General features: G+C 49.2%; 1 protein-coding gene across 3 annotated transcripts in view; it reads left to right on the top strand.

Moving 5' to 3' along the window:
- The first annotated feature begins 441 nt into the window (after window positions 1-441).
- Window positions 442-13,024, top strand: part of LOC144768144 (pleckstrin homology domain-containing family G member 6-like) — a 191,000-nt gene continuing 178,417 nt past the window's right edge. For 2 of the 3 annotated variants that reach the window (XR_013598486.1, XM_078651579.1), the window contains exon 1: window positions 442-864. The gene's annotated coding sequence lies outside the window, so the exon portion shown is untranslated. The remainder of the gene's footprint in view (window positions 865-13,024) is intronic. The other variant, XM_078651580.1, reaches the window with a different exon arrangement.

Raw genomic sequence — 13,024 nt, 5'->3', positions numbered from 1 at the left:
AGGTTCATGTAAACAGGGACTGCATTGCTGACATGGATTGCCTCAGGGTGTTTACTGACATTTAGGTTCATTGTTCAATAAATCCATCAGTGTTTTTGCATTTAAACCTAGAGACATGAGTGAAGGTCCCAACAGGGAGGATCCTGTTTCAAAGTCGTGACTCCGTCCACCTAAAACCCTTAAAATAATTATCCCAAAACTTGTAATTCTCATCTAAGACACGCTGGAATGTATTCGAGCTGCATCCTGATTGGTCATCCGCTCTCCGGGCACTCTCAACGCTGCCCTCCTATTGTTCACTGGTCTGTCGGACGCTTTCCAGCTCCCTCGGGCTCTCGGGTCACAGGCCGGCCCGTCCCTCCATCTGCCCGCGGTCCCTTCCGCCCCTTCCTGAAAGGTGGGGTGTGCGTGAGGTGAACGCCCTCCCTCCCTACCTGTCACAGAGGAGGGCGGGGCTCGGTGTTGGGGAAGCGCTCAGCAGATCAAACACCGCCAGGGTTATTCAAACATCGGGGGAAAGTCCGGATACAGGCGCTGCTGACTCCTGGAGGCCAGGAGCTTAACTTGTTCCGGGCAGAGTGTGTAAGGCGCAGCATTACTGGCTAGGACCCGATGCTCGCTACCTGTGGAACAGGTACCCGCCTCCTGCCCCAGGACAGGCCCCAGGAACCGGCACTGGCCTGCAGACCACCTCCCGGCCTCTGGGTGTGAAGCGGTACGCCGTCCGGGGCACCAACAGGTGAGGGTGGACGCCGGCTGCGGGCACTGACGGAACGCGGCGCTGCTCAGGTGAGCGCACTCGCCTCCTCACCTGCCGCAGGTTCTGTGGAACTTTCATCTGTTTTCCCAAAGCCGCAAGACAAGGTAATTAAAGCCGCCCGTGGTGAGTGTGACGCCCCCTCTGGAGGGAGGGAGGGTGCTGCGAGCGCTGGGTGCCTCTTGGCGGAAGGTACTCCGTGTCCCAGGCAGCCAGCAGGTGAATCCTGAGCCGCACTGACAGCGGGTTACCTACCGCCTTCCCCTCTTCCGGTTTTAATGGTCATTGGAATCAGTTAGGTGCCCCTAAATAAATACTTATGGGAGAAGAATGGACTTGGAGGACTGCAGCTATTATGGAACTGTTAGGACGCCTCCTTGAATGATTATCGCTGCGGTTACGCAATTGACGCTTTTTTCGCGTTGTGTGCGTTTGTGACGGCTGATTTACCAACCTGTGGGTGTTTCTTGGGTCCACACTGGCTGTGAGTGTTATCAAGGGCTGTGTGTTTCATGGGCCCCACTGACTGTGTGTGGGGGGTGTTTCCTGGGACCCACTGGCTGTGTGTGTGGTGGGTGTCCCACTGCCTGTGTGTGTGGGGTGTTTCCTGGGACCCACTGGTGGGTGTGGTTGTTTTCTGGACCCACTGGCTGTGTGTTTTTCCTGGGCCCCAGGCCCCACCGTTTGTATGTGTGTCTGTTTTCTGGGACCCACTGCCTGTCTGTGTTTTCTGGGACCCACTGCCTGTTTTCTGGGACCCACTGCCTGTGTTTGTTTTCTGGGACCCACTGCCTGTGTGTATTTTCTGGGACCCACTGCCTGTGTGTGTTTTCTGGGACCCACTGCCTGTGTGTGTTTTTTGGGACCCACTGCCTGTGTGTGTGTTTTCCTGGACCCACTGCCTGTGTGTGTGTTTTCCTGGACCCACTGCCTGTGTGTGTGTTTTCCTGGACCCACTGCCTGTGTGTGTGTTTTCCTGGACCCACTGCCTGTGTGTGTGTTTTCCTGGACCCACTGCCTGTGTGTGTGTTTTCTGGGACCCACTGCCTGTGTGTGTGTTTCATGGGACCCACTGGCTGTGTGTGTGTTTCATGGGACCCACTGGCTGTGTGTGTGTTTCATGGGACCCACTGGCTGTGTTTCATGGGACCCACTGGCTGTGTGTTACCTGGGACCCACTGGCTGTGTGTGTTACCTGGGACCCACTGGCTGTGTGTGTTACCTGGGACCCACTGGCTGTGTGTGTTACCTGGGACCCACTGGCTGTGTGTGTTTCATGGGACCCACTGGCTGTGTGTTTTTACTTGAACCCACTGGCAGTGTGTATGTGTGTGTGTGTTTCCTGGGACCCACTGGCTGTGTGTGTGTGTTTGTTTCCTTGCTTCCTGGGCTCCCCGCCGGCTGTGCCTGCTTCCTGGGCTCCCCGCCGGCTGTGCCTGCTTCCTGGGCTCCCCGCCGGCTGTGCCTGCTTCCTGGGCTCCCCGCCGGCTGTGCCTGCTTCCTGGGCTCCCCGCCGGCTGTGCCTGCTTCCTGGGCCCCTTGCCGGCTGTGCCTGCTTCCTGCGCCCCCTGCCGGCTGTGCCTGCTTCCTGGGCCCCCTGCCGGCTGTGCCTGCTTCCTGGGCCCCCTGCCAGCTGTGCCTGCTGTGCCTGCTTCCTGGGCTCCCCGCCGGCTGTGCCTGCTTCCTGGGCTCCCCGCCGGCTGTGCCTGCTTCCTGGGCTCCCCGCCGGCTGTGCCTGCTTCCTGGGCCCCTTGCCGGCTGTGCCTGCTTCCTGCGCCCCCTGCCGGCTGTGCCTGCTTCCTGGGCCCCCTGCCGGCTGTGCCTGCTTCCTGGGCCCCCTGCCAGCTGTGCCTGCTTCCTGGGCCCCCTGCCAGCTGTGCCTGCTTCCTGGGCCCCCTGCCGGCTGTGCCTGCTTCCTGGGTCCCCTGCCTGCCGTGCCTGCTTCCTGGGTCCCCTTCCTGCTGTGCCTGCTTCCTGGGTCCCCTTCCTGCGTGTGTGTGTTACCTGGGACCCACTGGCTGTGTGTGTTACCTGGGACCCACTGGCTGTGTGTGTTTCATGGGACCCACTGGCTGTGTGTTTTTACTTGAACCCACTGGCAGTGTGTATGTGTGTGTGTGTTTCCTGGGACCCACTGGCTGTGTGTGTGTGTTTGTTTCCTTGCTTCCTGGGCTCCCCGCCGGCTGTGCCTGCTTCCTGGGCTCCCCGCCGGCTGTGCCTGCTTCCTGGGCTCCCCGCCGGCTGTGCCTGCTTCCTGGGCTCCCCGCCGGCTGTGCCTGCTTCCTGGGCTCCCCGCCGGCTGTGCCTGCTTCCTGGGCCCCTTGCCGGCTGTGCCTGCTTCCTGCGCCCCCTGCCGGCTGTGCCTGCTTCCTGGGCCCCCTGCCGGCTGTGCCTGCTTCCTGGGCCCCCTGCCAGCTGTGCCTGCTTCCTGGGCCCCCTGCCAGCTGTGCCTGCTTCCTGGGCCCCCTGCCGGCTGTGCCTGCTTCCTGGGTCCCCTGCCTGCCGTGCCTGCTTCCTGGGTCCCCTTCCTGCTGTGCCTGCTTCCTGGGTCCCCTTCCTGCTGTGCCTGCTTCCTGGGTCCCCTGCCGGCCGTGCCTGCTTCCTGGGCTCCCCGCCGGCTGTGCTTGCTTCCTGGGTCCCCCGCCGGCTGTGCTTGCTTCCTGGGTCCCCCGCCGGCTGTGCCTGCTTCCGGGGCCCCCCGCCGGCTGTTCCTGCTTCCTAGGTCCCCCGCCGGCCGTGCCTGCTTCCTGCCCTCCCCGGCTGTGTGTGCCTGTTTCCTCACCCCCCACGGCTGTTCCGGTTTCTTGCACCCACCCTCCAATCTGTGCCTGCTTCCTGGCCCTCCTGTCTATGCCTGCTTCCTGGGCACCCCAAGCGGTGCTTGCAAGCTGCAGGTGCTTCCTAAGTGGTCAGAGCTGGGGGGTACGCTAGGTTGTGTGTGTGTCTGCTCTTCCTAGTTATGTCTTATTCTGTATGCTTATGACTGCATGTGCTCCCTGACCCTACCGGTACTCCTGGCCTTAGGTACTCTTTTAGAGATGCTGTATGGGGGTGCTACTCATTTATGTTTGTTCTCTGAATACTTCTTGTAGTGTCTGTTCCTGGCATTGGTTGCGCCTGGATGTGGGACTTAACTAGGTATTTCCGCCATTGGGTACCCATTGACTGCCCCTGCCGGTTTTCTGGGAAGTCACTGGTTGCTCCAGAAGGCGGTTACTCCTGTGATCCTCCCTGCTTGTACAAGGTTGTGGATGCTCCCGGCTGTGCGTGCTCCCCTTGGTGTTGTGTATGGCTGGCACTCTGCATGCTCCCAGCAGTGAGTGGTACCCGATAGGTGCTTCCGGCTGTTGGTGGGATCTCTTGGTGCTTCCGACTGTGGGTACTCCCTAGATGTGTATGTGGCTGGTCCTCTGGATGCTCCTGGCAGTGAGTGGTACCCCATGGGTGCTTCCGGCTGTTGATGGGACCTCTGGGTGCTCCCTCCTTTGAGGAGTCACATGGGTGCTGTGTATGTGGGTGCATCTCTGAAGGCTCTGACTCCATGTGGCTCCATTGGCACTCCCAGTGGGGGGGGAACTAGGGGTGGGTGGAATTTGCGTAGTCGCGATACGCAAAACTCAGCAAAACGGGTAAAAATCTCTGCGAGCACGCCGAGTTCCGCAAACACGCGGAATTGCTTGTTCCACCCGTTCACAATGCTTTTTTCCTGTTCGCGAAAGCTGTTTACGTGCTCGGGGGGAAATATCCCGCGAATAAGCATCTTGAAAGCGCGGACAAGCAAAACATTCTGTGAAGCCACGGATCGCAGAATGTTTGGCAATTCCCGTTCTCCGCGGAATGCAAAATTACCCAAATTCCACATGCCTCCTCCCCCCCCCTCCCCTCGAGCTGGACCGCCCACCCACAACCAGGCACTTCTGCTTTCTCGCAGTGCGACAAGCAGGAACATAAAATGGTAGTTTTACCATTTTATTTTTCTGCTTCTCACACTGCGAGAAAGCAGTGAGGCGATGTCCCCACGCCCCAATGGGGGTGCTGCCACTGCCTGTGCCACATTAAAGGTTTTTGTGGTCACGGACAAGAAATATTTTGAGGGTTCCTGTATAGAACAACAATGAATTTACTTCTGATTTTCAGCTAATTCAAGCTTACCTGATGGCAAACAACACTACATTTATATATAAAAGTATCAGAAAGTGGGGTACAAAAAAAACAGCTGATGGCACAAGCTCCCTGGCATCTGCCAGCCAAAGTATCAAAAGGAATCTTGAACAAGCATGAACAAAGGCATTTCTTTTTGGGCCAGGTTCTAAGTTTCTTTTTTTTTTGTATGTAATATAACAACTTATTATAACTTCTTAACAAGAATTCAGTTTATAACCACCCTGTTCCTACATTGTATTAAAGGCAGGGCAACTGTGACTTGAAGGATGTTTAGTCACCTAGTGCCTAACAATTAAATAAGTCATATGCACGTGCTTGAAATTGTAGCTTTAATTGCCGCATATTCGCAATCCCAAATGAGTCACCCTTCACAACGGGCGTTCTCTCCACACAGTGAAAATCTAAGCCGTGATTAGAGGATTTTCACCATTTCTTGTGGTGAGATCTGATCATTTCTTCGTAATTCTCTTCTTCTGACTCCTCCCTCCTCCTCTTTCTACATTTACACTACTTTCTCAACATTGACCTCAACTCTAGTGAATAAAACACAAAGCGGGGGTGGGGGACTGGAGAAAGATAAAGAACAGAGATTGGTATACTGAGAGGATGAGATGGATACTTATAGAGTTGAGGTAGTGGAAAAAGTTAGGCAAAAAATTAAATGTGATGTAGTCGGAAAAAAGACCTAAAGAGAAAGGGGTAGGTAGAGAAAGAGAGATGGTGAGCTGGGTACGGTTTTAGAGTGAAGTCTAATCCAGGACATCGCCAAACAAACCCATATCGCCCCCCGACATGAGAGACCTCCACTTGCTCCTCATCCAGGAAAGATGCCAGTTCAGGCTTCTCATGCACGCCTACAAAGCCTTCCACGGCCTAAGACATGCCTACCTCAACCATTGACTGAACGTCCACCAACCCTCTAGACACCTGCGCTCCTCTTCATTCACCCTTGCACATACCCCACGCATTCGTAGCAGGGACTGCTCCTTCTCCTACATCACTCCCAAGACCAGGGACCACCTTCCCCTCCAGAACTCTACAGCCCCCTCGCTGGCAGACTTCAGAAAGAGACACAAGACCTGGCTCCTCGACAGGGAGATAGTGCCCGGATACCCCTAGGGGTGACAGTGCAGTGCTCAACAAATGCTGTCTGAAGTAGACAGCAAAGGTAGGGAGAATGAAAACAGAGCGGTAGAAGTAGACCGGTAGGGAGGTGACTTAGTGATAGATTTATGAGAGATGAAAGGTAATAAGGTGAAAAAGGGGCCAATGAAAGCAGGTATAGAAGGACAGATCAGATGAAGAGAGAAATGAGACAGTCAAAGGTAGAGGTTTTGAAAGGCAGAAAGAAGAGGTGTAGAGATGGAAGTGATGGAAAAAACAGATTAAGAAGTCTGATTGATGCTTAACGAGGGTTCCCTAGAGTTTTGAATTAGGTAAGAAACAGAGGAGTTAAAGAAAGTCAATTGTCATTTTGAAATGCAATGTGAGCACCTCAGCAGGGATGTAGTCTAGTCTGAGAGGTTTGGACAAGGATGAATCTCAAATGTTCCATCTAAAGAAAGCAGTGGGCTATAGGTGAGACGGGTGGGATGACCAATGTTCATATTGGATTGTTTCCATAAGGAACCGTCTCATTGATAATTCGTATTAGGTGGGTGGAAACAAAGGGATGTATGTCAGTGTATGTCAGTGCAATGCGATCTTTTTGATCGCGGTACTTTACAACTCGGTTTTCACAACGCAAGTCGTTACAACGACTTGCGTTGGAGTGCGCTGGATTGAGGATTAATTTAATTTTCTATTCCAACTCCAGCCCCACATAACAGTAGGGAAGGTGTTGGAATAGAAAATCAAACTATTCCTTAAACAAGAGCGCCATCCAGCGCAAGTCGTAGCAATGACTTGCGTTGTAATGGCTGCGAGGTAAAGGTCGTGCGGTGTAAACACCGCGTTGTAAAGATGTTTCCCAAACAAAGAATTGAATGCTACCTCGAGTGTTTGCCATTGGTAAAGCAATTTTCAAGCATTCATCCCATCACCTTGTGGGTGTTTGATTGTCAGTAGAATGCTTTGAAACTTGATACTAGCACAATCTTTCAAACTTGGTACTGCCAATGTGTTTGAATTCGAAAAAGTTTGCACTTCTATACAGGGGCAGAATTACTACTTTTTTCTGCTAAACATGTCACTATTTAAAAGTTTCGGATCCAAAAACTGAGCAAGTTAAAACTTTAGTGAAATGAGAAGGAGGAAAAACAGACCTAGACAACCCAAATCGGGCCCCTCAGTTTGACCAAGCAAACCTGCTGAAATGTTGTCCCACCTGGCCTGTTAGTTCTACCTGGGAACTCATGACTATGGTCATGGAAAAAACCCAACAGCCTGGGCTCACTTATTTTAAATGTATTTTCACTGCATGCACTCCTCTTCTTCTCGGTAACGAGATGCCTCCATGGGAGAGTTGTCACATCTGTGCATGTGGGCAGGGCTTTGTTTCTAGTTCTCGCCCTTTACAAATCATTTTATCAAGTGACTGACTGCCCCATGTCCTGAGCCGAGTTGCACAATGAGGAGGCAAATTAATAGGGTGGGCGGAGCCTAGGGCCTGGCTTGGCTATAAGAGTTTGTGCACAAGCCTAGCCATAAAAACGTTTGGCATGTATATTGTGCAGTGCTTAATTCGCAAAAAAAAAAAGTGCCAGGGCTTTCATCAGGAATTTGAGTGTGTACCACACATTGCCCTCCCTGCACTTCCAATGACAGTACCAACATCATTACTAATCATCATGCTCCTACACGTGTGACAATTCGGCCTATTTCAGGCCCCCACAGCCTGAAGAATTGCTTGGACAGCAGTCAATAGCCGTTTTCAATATATATTGAATTAATAAACAACTGTTGTCATGCACATCTTTAAATTGGACAGCACCACCATGTGGCAGACTATTACAAGCCCTGGTGTTGATAATGAAGTGCCGGTGCTGAGCTCCGCAAACCACTAGCTCAAATTAAGCACTGATGTTGTGTGACAAAATTATACACTTTTTTGCATTCGGAAGAGATGGTATTTCTTTAACACACATAAGTATTTGCCTTTACTACATCACATTATATCACTGCATAGACAAGCATTTATTTAAAGTGATAGTTTTTAAGAAATGTTCATGGCTTACCCACCAGCAACAATGACATTAGTGAACTAAAAGGCAAGTCAGTAGTCATGTAAACCCTAAGAGGTGCTTGTATAGCGCACATTCTGAACTCATGTATTTAAAAGTACTCTCACCTGTGATAAAGGAAAAGGAGGCCACGTAAAATCAAATATTTGCCTGGGATCACACAATTTGGACAGGTAGGGAGGTCGGTATTGATTCTAGGTTCTCCTTTCACATTTTGAAATTCAGCCACCAGATTGGTCAGTCTCTCTCTCTCTCTCTCTCTCTCTCTCTCTCTCTCTCTCAAAGGTCACTGTTTTGTCTTTAATTCTTGGCTCACAACAAGAACCCGCTTTAAATTCACGCCCCTTGCACCTCTGTTACCTTGTCGTTGCCAGAATAAAATGCGTTATCAAAGCAAGGTTGGCCTGGGCCCAGGGCAACCAATAAAATCGGCACCTCCTGACCACTGGGTCCCGGTGCCACTGCACTTGCTGCAATTTTGAGAGCTACACCCAACGAAGAAATTGAGCAGCCCTTTGGGTAAATGAGTAACTTTGCGAAAATAAAACACTGAGATAACCATTCTTCAAAAAGAAAATGCGAATTGGAGGTTCAACTTTCAGTAGCTGGTCTCTTGCCTCCCAATACGCATTTTTAGAATGCACAATTATACGTAAGCGAATTCAGGATTTTTTCATTTCATTTTATTTATTTTTTAATTAATGGTTTCCTATTTTATTCTGCAGTTTCGATTTTAAATTAAAGTTTTGGAAACCTAACTATGGATACCAGACAGCTGACGTTCGTTATTTTAAACTGCTTTGACAAGAATGAATCTCAAAGCGAACTTTCAATGCGGTTTTTACTTTGAAAACGTCCATGAACCTGGGTAGGCGCAAACCGTAGCTGGGATGCAGCCCTTTTGATACGTGAACCAATCTTTCTTATGTTAATGTCATGTTGGTTGGGGCCAGAAAGCGAGAATGAAACACTTATTTTTTTTCTAAAAAGACAAAAAAAAATAGTCCGTTCTGAAACGCACCAATTCCCAGTGACGACTGCGTCTTCCAAATTTGATATAAAAAGTAGAAACACTTTTTGTGAATTGTATTTATTTTGATAATGTAGAACTCCTTTTTGCTATTTTTTTTAATGGGTAAATTATTTTGAAGCAGTCGTTTAGAAGGGTGCTGGTTTGGGCTATTCCTGTTGACTTGTGGTAAGTTATGCGCTGAGTGGATGATGTCACACAGGGTGTGGCTCCTTCTAGAGTGGTCATTGGCCGATACCCAGTAAGTCTTCCAAGTGGGTAGATGTGCCCTATGTTTGTATCCTTCATGCTCTTCCATGCATAAGTGTTGGGTATCTTCCAATCATAATGTTACAGGAAAACTCTGAATCATTAGATATTTCCCTGTGGTAAGCGGGTGGGCAGGGAGGGAAGCAGTGCGGTGCTAGAGGTGAAGTTATATCACAAAACCAGTACATATTTAGTTTTTCAATTTTTTTCCCCATCACAAAATGTAATAATAATTTTTTTTAAATTGTGTGTGTGTATATATCTATACTACTATTATAAAGAGAGAAGACACACCTTTGAGCCAGGTAAACTCTGGAACCACAGCGCCAATCAAAACACCCAATACATCATAGGAAACGTCAGGGTAAGCAGATGGACATAGGCGATATACCATAAAAAAATATACCTTAGAAGGGAAAAGTACGTTCTTTCAGAAAGTAGTCCCTTGGAAGTAGCGCCATGTCTGAGGTGGGCGTGTTCATTTAATACGTGCTGACATCACAATCACAGGTCCGCCATGTTAGTAAAGTAGTAAAGTGCTCGGACAGCGGACAGGAATGTGGCCAGAAGTGGGCAGGACAGGAGCGCCTAACCGACAGACTACGGAGTTCTACATGCCAAAAGCGGATAGGAGTGTGGGCAGAAGCGGGTAGGAGCGCCAAACCAACAGCATCCGGAGTCAGGACAGGAGCGTGGGCAGAAGTGGCCAGGAGCAACGAAACGAACGTGGGCAGAAGCAAGGAAACGGGGGCAAGGAAACACCCTGCGCACATGATGCTGGTGAGTACGCTCTGCTGCTCTCGCTGCTGGCCCTCTGCTGCGTGTCTCCTGCAGCGGAGCTGCCCCCAACCCCCTTCTGCCCCGGACAACGTCGGGGCGGGCTGCTAGTGTGTGTGTATATATGTATATATGTGTGTGTGTATATATATATATATATATATATATATATATATTTTACATATATATTACAGACTACCGTGAGAAGGGACTTCGGTTCGAAACGCGTAGGAAGGAATTGTATGGTCTGCAATAAAAAACATCTTGAAACAGCCAAAAGGTGTGCCGTGTATTTCATCTTTGAGGAAAATATAAATATATATATATATATTTCCTATTCCTACCTCACAAGTGGGAGAATTTTACCAGAGGGGTTAAGGAGTGGAGTCATTAAGAGAATGCAGGCTAACAGTCCACCAAGCTCCCAGCAGAGGTACCCTTCCTGTATTTCTAAAACGACAATATCTGTTTCAATCCAGCTAACACTCGCATGTCCACCGCTCAAATTAATTTCATATCTCCCTATACTAATTCACCACTAATCCTCTTTGGCTTCCAAAGTAGCGTGCTACTCGCTGAAAAGCGCTTCGGCGCCCATTCAAGAGTAGTAAGCGCTAAATAAATGCAAGAACATCACCTACTAGGTGCCCACATTCTAGTCTCGTGTTAAACATTTCGCAAAACAGGCATTAACAAAGCCATTCCATCTGGGTTTAATGTGTTTATGCAGGCCCCTTTAATACATTAGATCAAGGCACACGGGAGGGGATCAGCAGGCGCGGACAACGAGGGCTTTAATTGTAAAGTAGTCCTTCATACAATTCAAAGGAAGCACCGGAGGGGATATGAGAGGCTACACCAAACACACAATAGCATTAGGAAAGGGATAAATGCAAAGCCAAGAAGTGATTGACCAACCTTTTTCAGCCATTGGCTTGAGACTTTGTCAAAGAGAGCCAATGGTTGAACAGGGGAAACCCAAAGCCTACTCTATGTATGCTGTAATCAGTAGGTATGTTTGATATCTATGGTGTCAAACCCCAGACCTAAAAAGTGTGTTTTCCACAAGACACTGTAGTAAAGTCGCTGAGAAAGTCAAGTGTGACACCAGGCCTCTCGAAGGTCTGCGAACCTAGTTCAGAGGCCTCATGCTGCCTCTTAGCAGAATCGAGTGGGAAAAGTAAAAAACCTTTAATTAGTAGAGAGAACCATGTTCTCATGCACTGCAGTTCAAACTGAGATTTAACGAGCAACCACACTGACACTAAGGATTTTTTTCCTTACAGGCTGGTCTGGATGGGCACAGCATGAGACTGAGACTAGTGTCAGATTAAATAAAACAAAATAAAGTATGCAAAAAAATGTTTTAAACATGGCATTGTAGTGATGTGACCTGGGTATACGACTAACCAAACACTACCTCGCCTTGCGGCATGACTGGTCGCTGGGGTTTTACCAATGTGTGAATGAAGCCAAAGCCTAGGGTGAGAACTTTTTCTTGCACTGGCTCACATTTGTACGGAGAAATAAGCACACTCATCTGACAGCTCTTTGAGAGAGACCTTGAACAGTGCAGCTGCTGGATACCCGTAGAGACCAACTCGACGAAGCATGCAAAGACATTGGGGTAAAAAATACTAGCGGTGTGCAATCCATTACAGTTGAATCTACAAATGGGCTCCCTTGAGCCTTTAAGCGGACGAGCTTCTGGATGACGCACCTGCGTGCCGGTTAGGCATCGAGGCCTGTGACGGTTGCTTGGCGGCCTTCTTTTCCAGCCCAAATCGTTCTCTACTGATGAGGGAAGATATCCCGAAACCCGGGCCATGTCTCCGGTCTAGAGATCTTCACAACAAGTACTCACTTGCACCTACTGAGGTGAACCACTCCTGAACTATACGTACCAGAATCCTTAGGGGCGATCCGGAGGAGGGGCTAGCGGTGTGTGATCCATTGCGGTTGAATCTAAAAAATACTGTCTGGTTTGGCCTGAGTACTGCAGCAGCAGACACCGCTAGAGGCTGTGGATGTGATGGTCTTGAGCCGGTGACACCACGTCAGGGTGCATCACAAGAAATTGTGCAGGCCAATGTGTAGACAACACAGTCTGGCAACCCTCCAACTCTCAGGACCATGATCAATATATTTTATGTTGATGATTAACATGGTCTTGACTGACTCTGTTTCTTGGCTGAGAACCAATGAAGACCTCATGTTTCACCTCCACAAGGGAGACGAGTCTAACCGTACTGATACACAGCAGGGTTGCAAAGCACGCAAAGTGATCCTGTTACCTGGATAGTAATTTAGCATGTTCTCTTGCTCCCAGTAATTCCGCAATCCATGTATGCAGGTGTACTATGTTCCAGAAAACCATCCTCACAGACAAAAACCTGTTGGAACAAGGAATAAGTTAGTAATGCTAACGTGGCTACAATGTAGCATGCCAGTACCATGAAAAGGGAGGAAAGAACCCCTATAAACTTAACAGGGAAGGGGTATGTACAGAACTAAAAGGTCATAGACCCTGTCCCATGGTATTACATAACCAGGCAACCTAGCAATTGCAAAGGATATTCCTTGCAGGTATCTACATAGAATATATTAAAACAGGCAAAACAACAATTAGCAACGAAAGAATATTCTAATAATATTCTAGGTATCACAATGCGTTATGAAATCACATCTAAGAAAAAATTAGTTAAAAAGAGAATTTATTGTTTTTCATGTATCATCAACCTGAGGCCTCCCTAGTGGTTACAGTCTAAACAGATAAAAAAATCATGTCTCTATTTAGTGAGACATTTGCAATAGGTTAAAAACAGTTGACGCAGCGTTTCGGTGTACAGTAGTTTCCACCTTCAT

Source organism: Lissotriton helveticus, chromosome 7 (genome assembly GCF_964261635.1).
Source record: "Lissotriton helveticus chromosome 7, aLisHel1.1, whole genome shotgun sequence".
Taxonomy (NCBI): Eukaryota; Metazoa; Chordata; class Amphibia; order Caudata; family Salamandridae; genus Lissotriton; species Lissotriton helveticus.
The sequence above is the reverse complement of the archived record's forward strand: the minus strand, read 5'-3'. Positions and strand labels throughout refer to the sequence as shown.